Source organism: Bidens hawaiensis, unplaced genomic scaffold, assembly GCF_021521415.1.
Source record: "Bidens hawaiensis isolate Kalapana, Puna unplaced genomic scaffold, B.hawaiensis_p1.1 tig00050497_1, whole genome shotgun sequence".
Taxonomy (NCBI): Eukaryota; Viridiplantae; Streptophyta; class Magnoliopsida; order Asterales; family Asteraceae; genus Bidens; species Bidens hawaiensis.
The window spans coordinates 4,537-16,593 of record NW_027499034.1 but is presented as its reverse complement, the minus strand read 5'-3'; positions in this window follow the sequence as shown (position 1 = coordinate 16,593).

Below are 12,057 nucleotides of genomic sequence, written 5' to 3'. Positions count from 1 at the left end.
TGGTCAGAAGGAAGGTTCTATAGGGACTTAGAACGTTTTAAAGAGAAAAAAGGATAAAAAAATACAAACAGGGTTTGGGCTCTTTAAGGGTTGGTGAATACTCTAGTAGCAACGAGCGGCCCGTTAAGGAGCCCAAAATAGGTGAAACCGATTTGTTTAACATTGGGCCTGTATTATTGGGTTTGGATTCCAATGTAATTAAAACTAGAGGCCCACCACCGATATCTGTGTCCAATCCCTTTGACTCGCTTCTGGACGAGAATGTGGAGAATTTACCGTTTTCTGAGGATGTTGATTCCGATGGCTAGGACGAGGAGGAGTCGTCAGATGATGAAATTTCTCAGACGGATGAGTTGCAGTCCAAGAGGGAGATTTTCTAGTCGAGCAAGAGATCAATCGAACTAAAGATGTGGGGGTTAAACTGGGCGTTAATTTGGAAGGCTATGATTCTCTCATCATGAACACTATCCAAGGTGCAGGTTTACAATCAGGTTTGTCATGAATTGTCTTTCCTTAAACATTCGTGGGTTTGGGTCTGTTGGAAAAGGTTCTTGGGTTAACAACCTTGTTCGAAAGTATGGGGTTGAGTTCATAGCTATCCAAGAATCGAAGATTTCTGATTGTGATAAGTTTGATTTTGGTAAAATTTGGCCGAGTGGTAATTGGGATGTTGATATGGTGGCTGCCTCTGGGAATTCGGGGGGTTTGGTTAATGGGTGGAACACTAGAATATTCAAGAAGTTAAAATCAGTGGAGGACATGAACTTTTTGATCACTACGGGGGCTTTAATTGAGGACGGGACGGTGATAAACTTTGTCAATGTTTATGCTCCGCAAAAGGTGAGAGATAAAAGGTTATTGTGGGAGCGCTTGAAAGGGCATATGCTGGATGATAATGGATTGTGGATTATATTGGGCGATTTTAATTCAGTGAGGTGGAAGGAGGAACGAAAAAATTCCAAATTCAATGTTGGTTCGGCTAACGATTTTAATTTGTTTATCGATGAAGTGAATTTGCAGGAATATAAGATGAATTGGAGTAGATTTACTTTTCTGACAGGTTCAGGAAATGACGTCAAGATGTGTAAGATTGATCGGGTGTTGGTGTGTCAGGAGTTCTTTAATAGGTGGCCTGGTGCTTGTCTGCAGGCGCTTCCTAGAGAGCTCTCTGATCACTGTCCTTTACTTCTCTCTATGGCTGATTGTAACTACGGGCCAAAAACCTTTTAAATGGTTTAACTCGTGGTTGGATAGGGAGGGGTGTGAGCAGGTGGTTATTGCGGATTTGGAGTCGAGTCGTGGTAATGGTCCAGCGGATATTTTGTTACTTAAAAAATTTATTGCCGCCAGAAATGCTATTAAAGATTGGTGGCAAAGGGTCGGGAAAAAGGAAGAAGAGGAGTTATGCTTGATTAAAGAAGAGATTGCGAGTTTAGAGAAGTGTCTGGAGGAGCGAGAGTTTGAGGAGGAGGAGATATGGGTATGGGAAGAGAGTAAAAAGGAGGTTGAGAAAATATTATTGTTTACAAACCGTGATATGCAGCAGAAATCTCGTGTTAGCTGGGCGGTTAATGGTGATGAGAACTCGGGATTTTTTCACCGGTGTATCAAAGGGAGGTTGGCGGAGAACACTATTCCGGGGTTATTAGTTGATGGGGCTTGGGTCTCAAAACCTTCTATTGTCAAAAGGGAGGTATTGAGATTTTATAGAAATTTGTTTAAGGAGGATTGTTTTAACAGACCTTCTTTGGTATGTGACAATTTAAAGCAGGTCCCGGATGATTGTATTGATGCGCTGATTAATTCGTTCTCTAGGGAAGAAATTAAGGAGGCAGTCTTTGATTGTGGTGCGGATAAGGCTCCGGGGCCTGACGGATTCAACTTCAGATTTATTATGCATTTCAGGAGATACCTGGAAGATGACTTTATGAAGATTTTTGAAGAATTTTTTCACTCTGGGTCGATAAGTGCAGCTTGCAGTACTTCTTTTATTACTTTAATTGCAAAATCTAAAACCCCGTTAGGTCAGATTATAGACCTATTAACTTAATAGGTGTGATCAGTAAAGTTATCTCTAAGGTGTTGGCAATTAGATTGAAGGAGGTTATCGGGTTGGTGATTTCGGATTCTCAATCGGCATTTCTGAAGGATAGGTATATCTTGGATGGGCCTTTAGTGCTAAATGAGATTGTTGGGTGGGTTAAGAGGACCAAGCAACAGGTGTTTATGTTAAAGATTGACTTCGAAAAGGCCTATGATAATGTTAGTTGGAGTTTTCTGCTCTCTATTATGTCTTAGATGGGGTTCCCGATTAGATGGTGCAATTGGGTGAAAGGGATTCTTATGTCGGCTCGTTCAGCGGTGCTAGTTAATGGCTCTCCCACTTACGAGTTTAAATGTCAAAAAGGTTTAAGGCAAGGAGACCCGATCTCTCCTTTCCTTTTTCTTATTGTCATGGAGGCATTGGCTTGTATGATTGATAGAGCCGTTGATATTGGTATATTGGAAGGGGTGAGCGTGGCTAGTGGGGGCCCGGTTGTTTCTCATATGCTCTACGCGGATGACGCCTTGATCCTTGGGAAATGGAGTAAGGAGAATGTGGAAAATACAAATTCGGCTTCTTCGTGTTTTTTACCTATGCTCGGGTATGAAAATTAATATCCATAAGTCTGTTTTATATGGCTTGGGAGTGGGGGATACGGAGGTTAATAGTATGTCGAATGTGTTGGGATGTAGAGTTGAAAAACTTCCTTTTGTTTACCTTGGGATAAAGGTCGGGGCTAATATGAATGGAGTTTCTAATTGGGAACCGGTTGTAGATTCGATTCGGAATAGATTAAAGTCTTGGAAAGCTAAACTTTTATCTATGGGAGGTCGCCTTACGTTAATTAAATAAGTGCTTTCAAGTCTTCCGGTTTACTACCTATCCCTTTTTAAAGTTCCTTTGGCGGTAGTGGAGGATATGGAGAAGATGATGAGAAAATTCTTGTGGACCGGGTGTAGGGATGGTAGAGCGCTTCATTGGGTTTCTTGGGAAAAGGTTACTACCTAAAAAGAATGGCGGGTTGGGTGTTTCCAAGATTGTCGACGTGAATACGGCTCTTCTTGCTAAATGGGCTTTCCGATTCAAAAGTAGCAAGGCTGGATTGTGGCGTTTGGTTATTCAAAGTATTCATGGGGGGGGGGGGGAGGACGATGGTTGTTTCTTCCTTTAAAACATATGTACACCGGGTGTTGGAAGAATATAGTGCGTCTGTTGGATAGTTTGGTGGTTAGCGACTCGTCTTTTAAGTATTGTATCAGGGGCAACTTTGGGAATGGGGCTGGTATAAAATTCTGGAAAGGCTTGTGGTTCGGCAATATTCCGCTTATGCTTCGATGGCCAACTCTTTATGCGCAGGATAAGTTTAAAAATGCTGCAGTGAACGATCGGCTTCTGCAGGTTGGAAACCAAGCTGTTATTGCTGATTCCTGGACTCTGAAGACAGATTCTGTGGCGGTGATTTCTGAATTTCAAGACGTCTTGTTTGTCATCTCCCAAGTTCATTTCAAAGAGGCTGCAGATAGTTGGAGTTGGGCTCCGAATAAGGATGGTTTATTCTCAGTTGCGGAAGTTAAGAAATGGCTTATTAAAGATTGTTTTCCTCCTTCGATCCAGTGTATGAAGTGGGAGAGTTGGGTCCCTTTGAAGGTTAACATTTTTACTTGGAGATTGGAGTTACACCGCATTCCGACTCGAATGGCGCTTCTGAATAGGAAAGTAAATATTCCAGATCCCTTATGCCCTTTGTGTAATGCTATAGACGAAACATGTACCCACCTTACGATCAATTGCGGATTCTCTTTTGGAGTGTGGAATAACATATGGAATTGGTTTAAACTATATGGGTGGTGGCCGGGTTCGATATCCGAGTTGTTGGAGCTGCAAGTCATGGTTAATAATTCTAAATGGGAAAGGAAGATATTTGCGAGGCATTATTATGAATACTTGTTGGATGATATGGAGGGAGCGAAACAAAAAGGTCTTCCAAAATTCGACACCTCAAGTGATGGAGATAGTCGCTAGTGTGAAGACTTGTTCCTTTTTTTTGTTGAAATATCGTTCTAAACTTAAGGATGTTTATTAGATTGAATGGGTTAAATAGCCTATGTATATGTTGTAATTGGTGTGGCGGGTCTTGATTAGAGGCCTTGCCGTTTGTTAATGAAATTTTCTGTTAAAAAAAAAAAATTAGATGTAATTAATTATAGAAAAAAAAAAGATGGGCCTAAGGTCCATGGGCTTAAGGAAGTATAAATACCTCTTAAAACCCTAATCCTTTTCATTTTCATACATCTTTACACCATAGCCTACACCATCAAAACACACACTTAACTCAATTCCCGTTTTTGAGAAAACCACCCATAAAGACACAAAGATTCCCGGAGATCTAGCCGTCGGATGGGTCTCAAATTTTAACTGACTGTTCAGGGGTATATAAATGAAGTTTCCCACCGATTAGATCTTCTATCAGAGGTCGGGAGTTACGGTTTTTATCAGCAAAACCATAGCAGCTCAAAAGTGAAGATTCCGGCGACTGTTCAGCTGTTCCGGCGACTGTAGCGGCGGTTTCCGGTGAAGGTGAGCTGATGGGTTTGTAGATCGGGACAAGACAGTTCCTTGGCCGCTTGAATCACTCAAATTGGAGTTCGTTTGATATGGTTTTGAGCCTCTCGAGTGATTTCAAACAAAAACCTCAAAGGTACGTTTTTGTTAAAAAGGCTTACTTTTCACGAACGGATTTACATGAAAATTTGTAGGATGATAGATCGGAGCATGATGGTTGATAAAGTAATGAACTTGATAGTAAACGGGTTAGTTGGTTCGTTTCGGGTAAAGTCATTCCGATGATAAAAGCTGAAGGTTTGTTAAGACGAGGGTGCAGTGCCCACATGACATATGTTGTCAAAGCTACGACCGAGATGAAAGAAGTGAAAGATGTTCCTATAGTGTGTAACTATCGATAAGTGTTCCTAGAGGACCTTCCAAGGTTACCACTGGAACGAAAGGTAGAATTCCAGATAGAGTTAATACCAGGAGCACAACCCGTCGCGAAAGCACATTACTGCCTGGCGTCTTCCAAGATGAAAGAGCTAATGTCCAAACTGGAAGAACTCCTCGACAAACATGTTCTATGCCGAGTATTTCCCTACATGGTGTACCGGCGATGTTCATGAAGGAAAAAGACGGGAGTATGAGAATGTGTATAGATTTCTACAAGTTGAACAAGCTTACTGTGAAGAATAGATATTCGTTTCCACAAATGGATAATTTGTTTGATCTAATGCAAGGTGCGAGTTGATCCTCGCAAATATACCTCATAGCAGGCTATCATCAGTAGAAAGTGAAAGAGGCAGACATCCCTAAGACAACATTTCAAACGCGATATCAATACTACGAGTTTCTCGTGATATCGTTTGGATAAGAGAATGCTCAAGCAACATTTATGGTTATGATGAATAGGCCATGTCATCTGATATTAGGACAAATATGTCGTTGCCTTCACAGACGATAGTTTTGATTCCTCAAGGGATAAGTCCGACCATGCTAAACACTTGAGATATGTGTTGGAAACGCTGAAGAAAGAGTAAATGTATGCTAGGTTTTCAAGGTATACCATTAATACATGTCATAAGAGTTTGGATATCTCTTCAAGCGGAAAGAACGGAATACGAGGCAAGATGATGGCTAATGCTGATAAAGGATTATGATTGTGAAATCAAGTATTTCCCTGGTAAGGCTAATGTGGTCGATGACTCACTAAGTCGTAAAGGAGGAGAGGTTATCACGACGATTAAGTCATATAAATTAGTTAGCACTTTGGATATCATGAGCGAGATCTGTGAGGCACAATAGAAGTTATAAAGGATGAAAGAAAGATGAAAGAGAAATGAATTTTCTGATTACACCAAGATTTAGAAGATAATACTTATGAAGTGAATGTCAGGATTTGGTAACCTGAGGATTCCACGTCATTGAGATCTTTGAGGCCAAATCCTAGATGAAGGTTATAAGTCTAGATACTTGGTTTACATCAAAGCATCAAAAGGAGAGATGTCGGTTACAATGAAGGCAGATACTAATGAAAGTGAAACGCTTAAGTAGAATTCAAATTAAGATGAGTCCAGGGCATGTGACAGCTATAGATAGACATGATACTTTGCCTACACGGATAAGAACAACCACAAGTGTTGAGGCCAAATCCTAGATGAAGGTTATAAGTCTAGATACTTGGTTTACATCGAAGCATCAAAAGGAGAGATGTCGGTTACAATGAAGGCAGATACTAATGAAAGTGAAACGCTTAAGTAGAATTCAAATTAAGATGAGTCCAGGGCATGTGACAGCTATGGATAGACATGATACTTTGCCTACACGGATAAGAACAACCACAAGTGTTACGAATGTGGATCCGGAAGTCACACCACAAGAGGATGCTAGAAACCAAGGACAAAAGATGGAAGACAAGCAAGGAAAGCATAGATATGGTTTAGACTTACGTTTATTTGAATTGAGTCTTAGCACGAATGATTAGTGTTTTGTCAGATAATCATGTGATCATGAGAAGGGAGTAATCTAGAATGATAAGAAAAAAATGGTATTGCAAATGCCTATATGAAGGTCAAGTCATGCTCGGAAAGGAAGTAGGTTAAGACGAATGTTTTTGATATATCAGACGGCCTGATATGCAGCAACGGACAACAATGGATTCATAGTACAAGGTGAGACTTGATTAGTCAAGAAAAGGAAGATGTATCACCATGGATTTCATGATCAAGCTACCTTAGACAGCTATAACTCATGAACCCTACGTGTTGATACAAAGCTGAGAATGAAAGAAGGTTTAAGTGGTAACTTAAGGAGTTCTCCAACAAGTTATGCATTGGATGTACTCAAGGACTGCAAGAAGTGTTCTACCTTAAGGGATGGACAAAGGGATTTCAAGAAATAATCATCAAGGAGGAACTGGGAGTGCTTCCTTACGTTTTGAATGCATTGCAAACAGTATATTGGCTAAAGGTTGCAATCAGACAGAATGGCCATTCAGTGCTCAGTGTAATGATAGTAAGTGCAATGTTTCTATTTAAAGGACAAGAAAGAAGAGTATGCTTGTGGAAGTGATCTGCACTAGCAAAGTCTGGATAAGGAAATGTATCATCAAGGACTTCATGGACAAGCTACCTAGAAAGCTAAAACTAATTAACATCACTCGATGATTGTGAGACAAAGGATAAACCGGTAAGTTAGGAAGCTAAGCTGGTTCAAGAAAGAATGGGAATACATGAAGTATTCCTTTTACAAGGACTAAGCAGGTTTCGAGGACGAAATCTCTTATAAAGAGGGTAGACTTGTAACATCCCGAAATTTCTAAGAATAAATAATTGACATATTATTTATTTAAGATGGAAAAGTTTACTTTAGTTAATAGAAAAATAGTAAAATAATAAAGATGGAAGGATAAGTAGGCTAATTAGATGTAATTAATTATGGACCAAAAAAAAAAGATGGGCCTAAGGTCCATGGGTTTAAGGGAGTATAAATACCTCTTAAAACCCTAATCCTTTCCATTTTCATACATCTCTACAACATAGCCTACACCATCAAAACACACACTTAACTCAATTCCCATTTTTGAGAAAACCACCCATAAAGACACAAAGATTCCCGAAGATCTAGCCGTCGGATCGGTCTAAAATTTTAACTGACTGTTCATGGTATATAAATGAAGTTTCCCACTGATTAGATCTTCGATCAGAGGTCGGGAATTACGGTTTTTATCAGCAAAACCATAGCAGCTCAAAGTGAAGATTCCGGCGACTGTTCAGCTGTTCCGGCGACTGTAGCGGCGGTTTCCGGTGAAGGTGAGCTGATGGGTTTGTTGATCGGGACAAGAAGGTTCCGTGGCCGCTTGATCACTCAAATCGGAGTTCGTTTGATATGGTTTTGAGCCTCTCGAGTGATTTCAAACGAAAACCTCAAAGGTACGTTTTTGTTAAAAAGGCTTACTTTTCACGAACGGATTTACATGAAAATTGGTAGGATGATAGATCGGAGCATGATTATGGATAAAGTAATGAACTTGATAGTAAACGGGTTAGTTGGTTCTTTTCGGGTAAAACGAGTAGTGTTCGGTTTATGAAAATAACGAGTAAACGAAGTCGGTTTTGCATGAAACTTATTAGGATAGTAAATCGGACCTTATTATGTGATAAAGTTGCAAACTTGATATTTAAAATGGACTTAACGAACTTATGGACATATAAGGCTCGTATAAAGAAACTCTAGATCTAGTTTTGAGCATCTTAGCCATAAAGATCCAAGCTTTACGTTCATTTGGGTCAAGTTAGGACCGCAAACGGTTAAGTGAATGTTTGGGGCTAAGGCCGAATCATAATAAGTGTATTAAGGTCGCGAAACGTGCGATGAAACGAACCCGTGGACAGCAGCCCAAGCAAGTTCGCTTACAAATATGTTCGCGTGCATATAAGTTCGCGTGCGTATAAGTTCGCTTGCAATTAAGTTCACATGCATTTAAGATCGCTCACAGCAGGTTCGCTTACAACAAGTTCGCTTGATGTAAGTTCGCTTAATGTAAGTTTGCTTACATATCCAAGATTTGATTACATAAAGGCTCGATTACTTTGGATTACCTGGATGGTTCAAATGCAAGGGTATGACAAAAATATTAACAATGAAAGACAAAAATTAAAATAAAGGAAAACTATATATATGCCAAGTAAAAGTAATTTAATACAAGATCGTTAGATTAGATCAGACGAGTATTGATACATTTAATTTATATACAGTTAGCAGAGCTCAACTAAAGAAAGGATTAACTATTAATAGAGAAAGAAACAGGATCCATGTGAGTTTCTAGCCCCACTTCCTTGTTATGTTTTCGGGGCTGTGTGCATACTCGATGTGATAGTTAATACACTTACCTTAAGTGGTAAGTGTATGCCCTGTATGAATTATGTATGATGATTGCTTGACGGTGCATGAAAGATCTTCGGATATTGCATGGACCGTCAGGTGGTAGTTAATGATAGATTGATATATATGATGTATGAATGTTGTATGTATGAATATATATGATGTATAAATGATGTATGAATGATTAAGTATGATGTAAGTATGATATGTTGCTGGTACGTGAACGCTCTTTGGAGATTGCACGTATTGCCAAGGAAAGTATGTAAAGGACAGGTATGTTATAGTAGTACGAAACAAAGGGACCGGACCCTTTATAATATCTGTGAAGTTGGGGACCAGACCCTTTATAATATCTATGAAGTTGGGGACCAGATCCTTTATAATATATGTGATGTTGGGGACCAGACCCTTTATAATGTCTGTGATGTTGGGGACCAGACCCTTTATAATATCCGTGATGTTGGGGACCAGATCCTTTATAATATCTGTGATGTTGGGGACCAGACCCTTTATAATATCTGTGATGTTGGGGACCAGACCCTTTATAAAATCTGTGATGTTGGGTTCCAAATCCTTTATAATATCTGTGATGTTGGGGACCAGACCCTTTATAATATTTGTGATGTTAGGGACCAGACCCTTATAATATCTATGAGGTTATAGGGCGGAAGGCTCTTTAAATAGGATGGATAGTTATGTATGAAGAGTAAGCATGATTAATGTACACCCCTTCGGGCATGTGTGCAAGTATGTGACAGATTGTGTATTGTATGATTAACTAGAACTCACTCAGCGTAACTGACTTTTAGTATGCACGCAGGTGAGTAGAATGCGGCAGCTGGCTTGAGCAGGGACACATGGTGGAAGGATAAGCGTTTGGCATCTGAAGACCCGTTATGTTTTATATGTTATGTTTGATTTGGAAAGACAAAGTGCATGTTTTAAGACATGTTATGAATCTATTATGCAACGTTTATGAAATTTTTATATTCCGCGTAAAGTTTTAATTAACTCTGATTAGTAGAACTATGTTTATGAGTAAATTCAACGTCCAAATGTGAGGCACCGGTAACAAGGCCTTACAAGTTGGTATCAGAGCAAAGTTCGAGAGATTTAAGCATTGGTAAAACCCGAAATTTTTCGGTCCCGGTTATTTAGGTTGGGAGTCTACGGGAATTCGTTTAGTTTCCATTCTTTTCGTCGTGGTACCAGAACTAAAAAACAATTATAAAAATAAAAAAATTCATTGGCCAACAAGGTAACGCCAAATGGCTCAATTGGTACTTAGCGACACCAAACTTTGTAAATATTATATATAATAATTCAATGTATTCATGTTGCATGTAAAAAAGTAAAAAAGATAAACAAGTATTAAATTCGATTAATTTGCTCAATTATTATTTCCAAACAGTAAGTGTTTGTAGTTTGTAGAGTTTGTAAAAGCCTATGGTCTAGAGTATTATCTTGTAAACTTTGTAACTGCAAAGTTGCGTGTTTGTATATGTACAATTTGTTAAAAGGTTGTAACCCTATAATCACACTTGTTTGTGATCTATATAAAGGGTTTAGCATCATCTTTAACAATTATCTAAGCAAGTTAATCAATAAATGTTTGTTCATCAAATTCTCTGTTTGATCATCTTTACTTTCTGTTCAATTGTGCAAAATCATAACCTGGATAACAACAATTACTAAAGGGTGTGTTATATCCGTTTGAGGTAATGATTATCTTGTAAACCTTATTGTAGCTTTTAGTATTATGGTTGTAACGAAGTTAAGAGATGCGAAAGCAAAAGGAAACCGCCTTTGGCAAAATATTTATTGTGTAAGGGTCACATCGATCTAATGTTTTGAATGAAGGGTCCGATATAAAAGGTTTCGAGGACGTTTGGTACGTTAATATTAATTCATTTCTTTAATTAGTTTGCGTATAAAAGGTGAGATGTGAGATACGTGTGTCTACTAAAACTTTATATTTATTATAGACAAAATGGCAAAAGACGTCCTTTATGTTTGATCGGTTTTTCAGTGGATGTCCTTTATTGAAACAAATAGCAGAAAACATCATTTATGTTTCAAAATCTTATCACGTTATGTCCTTTAGCCTTAACTCCGTTAACTTTTCTTATTAAATATGGTCATTTGCAAGACACATGAGGGTATTTTGGTCATTCTACTGTTAAAAATAAAATAATATTTAAGTATATGTATATGCATTCTCTCTCTCTCTCTCTCTCTCTCTCTCTCTTAATATCCGGCTGCCCTTTAGCCATCACAATAATACACTGAAACCGATTGTAAAACTGATCCTCCGTTAATCTCATATACGCATCATCCTTCTCAACCAACAAAATAAACAACGCATCAGGTGGATTTGGTTAAGGAGATGGCTAGGGTTAGGATTTTGTTTTGGACGGGGGATAAGGGGAAATCGGAGACTTCACGACAGGTGGATGCGAATGAGAGGTCGGCTAGGGTTAGGGTTAGGGTTAGGGTTTTGGAAGTGGCAGCTGAGGGTTTGGCGGATTCGGTTAAGGATTTGAGTGTGGAGAGGATGACAGAGTCTGGTTTCAGGTGGTTTTTGAACGGGAGGTGGACGGAGTCATCGTCGGAGTCGGAGTCGGAATCGGGAAAGTGATTTGAGGAAAGTGGTCAACGGGAGTTCGTTTCGGTGTCCGGAGTGACTCGGTGAGTTGGGGAGAGACTGGAGAGGTTCGTTTCGTTGTGTCAGCCAAAGCTTGAAAGGGTTAAGATGAAAAATCAGAGTGGCCGAAGGGGAAGGAGCCGCCAGAACTGGTTTGGTGGTGATTGATGGGTGGTTTTGGCTCTAAGCGTGAGTGGGGTGATTCCGACGACGGTGGCTGTGGTGTTGGATCTGACCGATGGTAGTGGTGGTGGCTTGAACTGGGAGTGTGGATTAAGAGAGAGAGAGAGAGAGAGAGAGAGATACAGAGAGTTATATACATTTTCTTTTTTAGTTTTAATTACTAAACATAATAAAATTACAATTATACCCTCATATGCAAGGCACATGACCAGATTTAACAAGAAAAATTAACTCAGTTAGTGCCAAAGGACGTAAA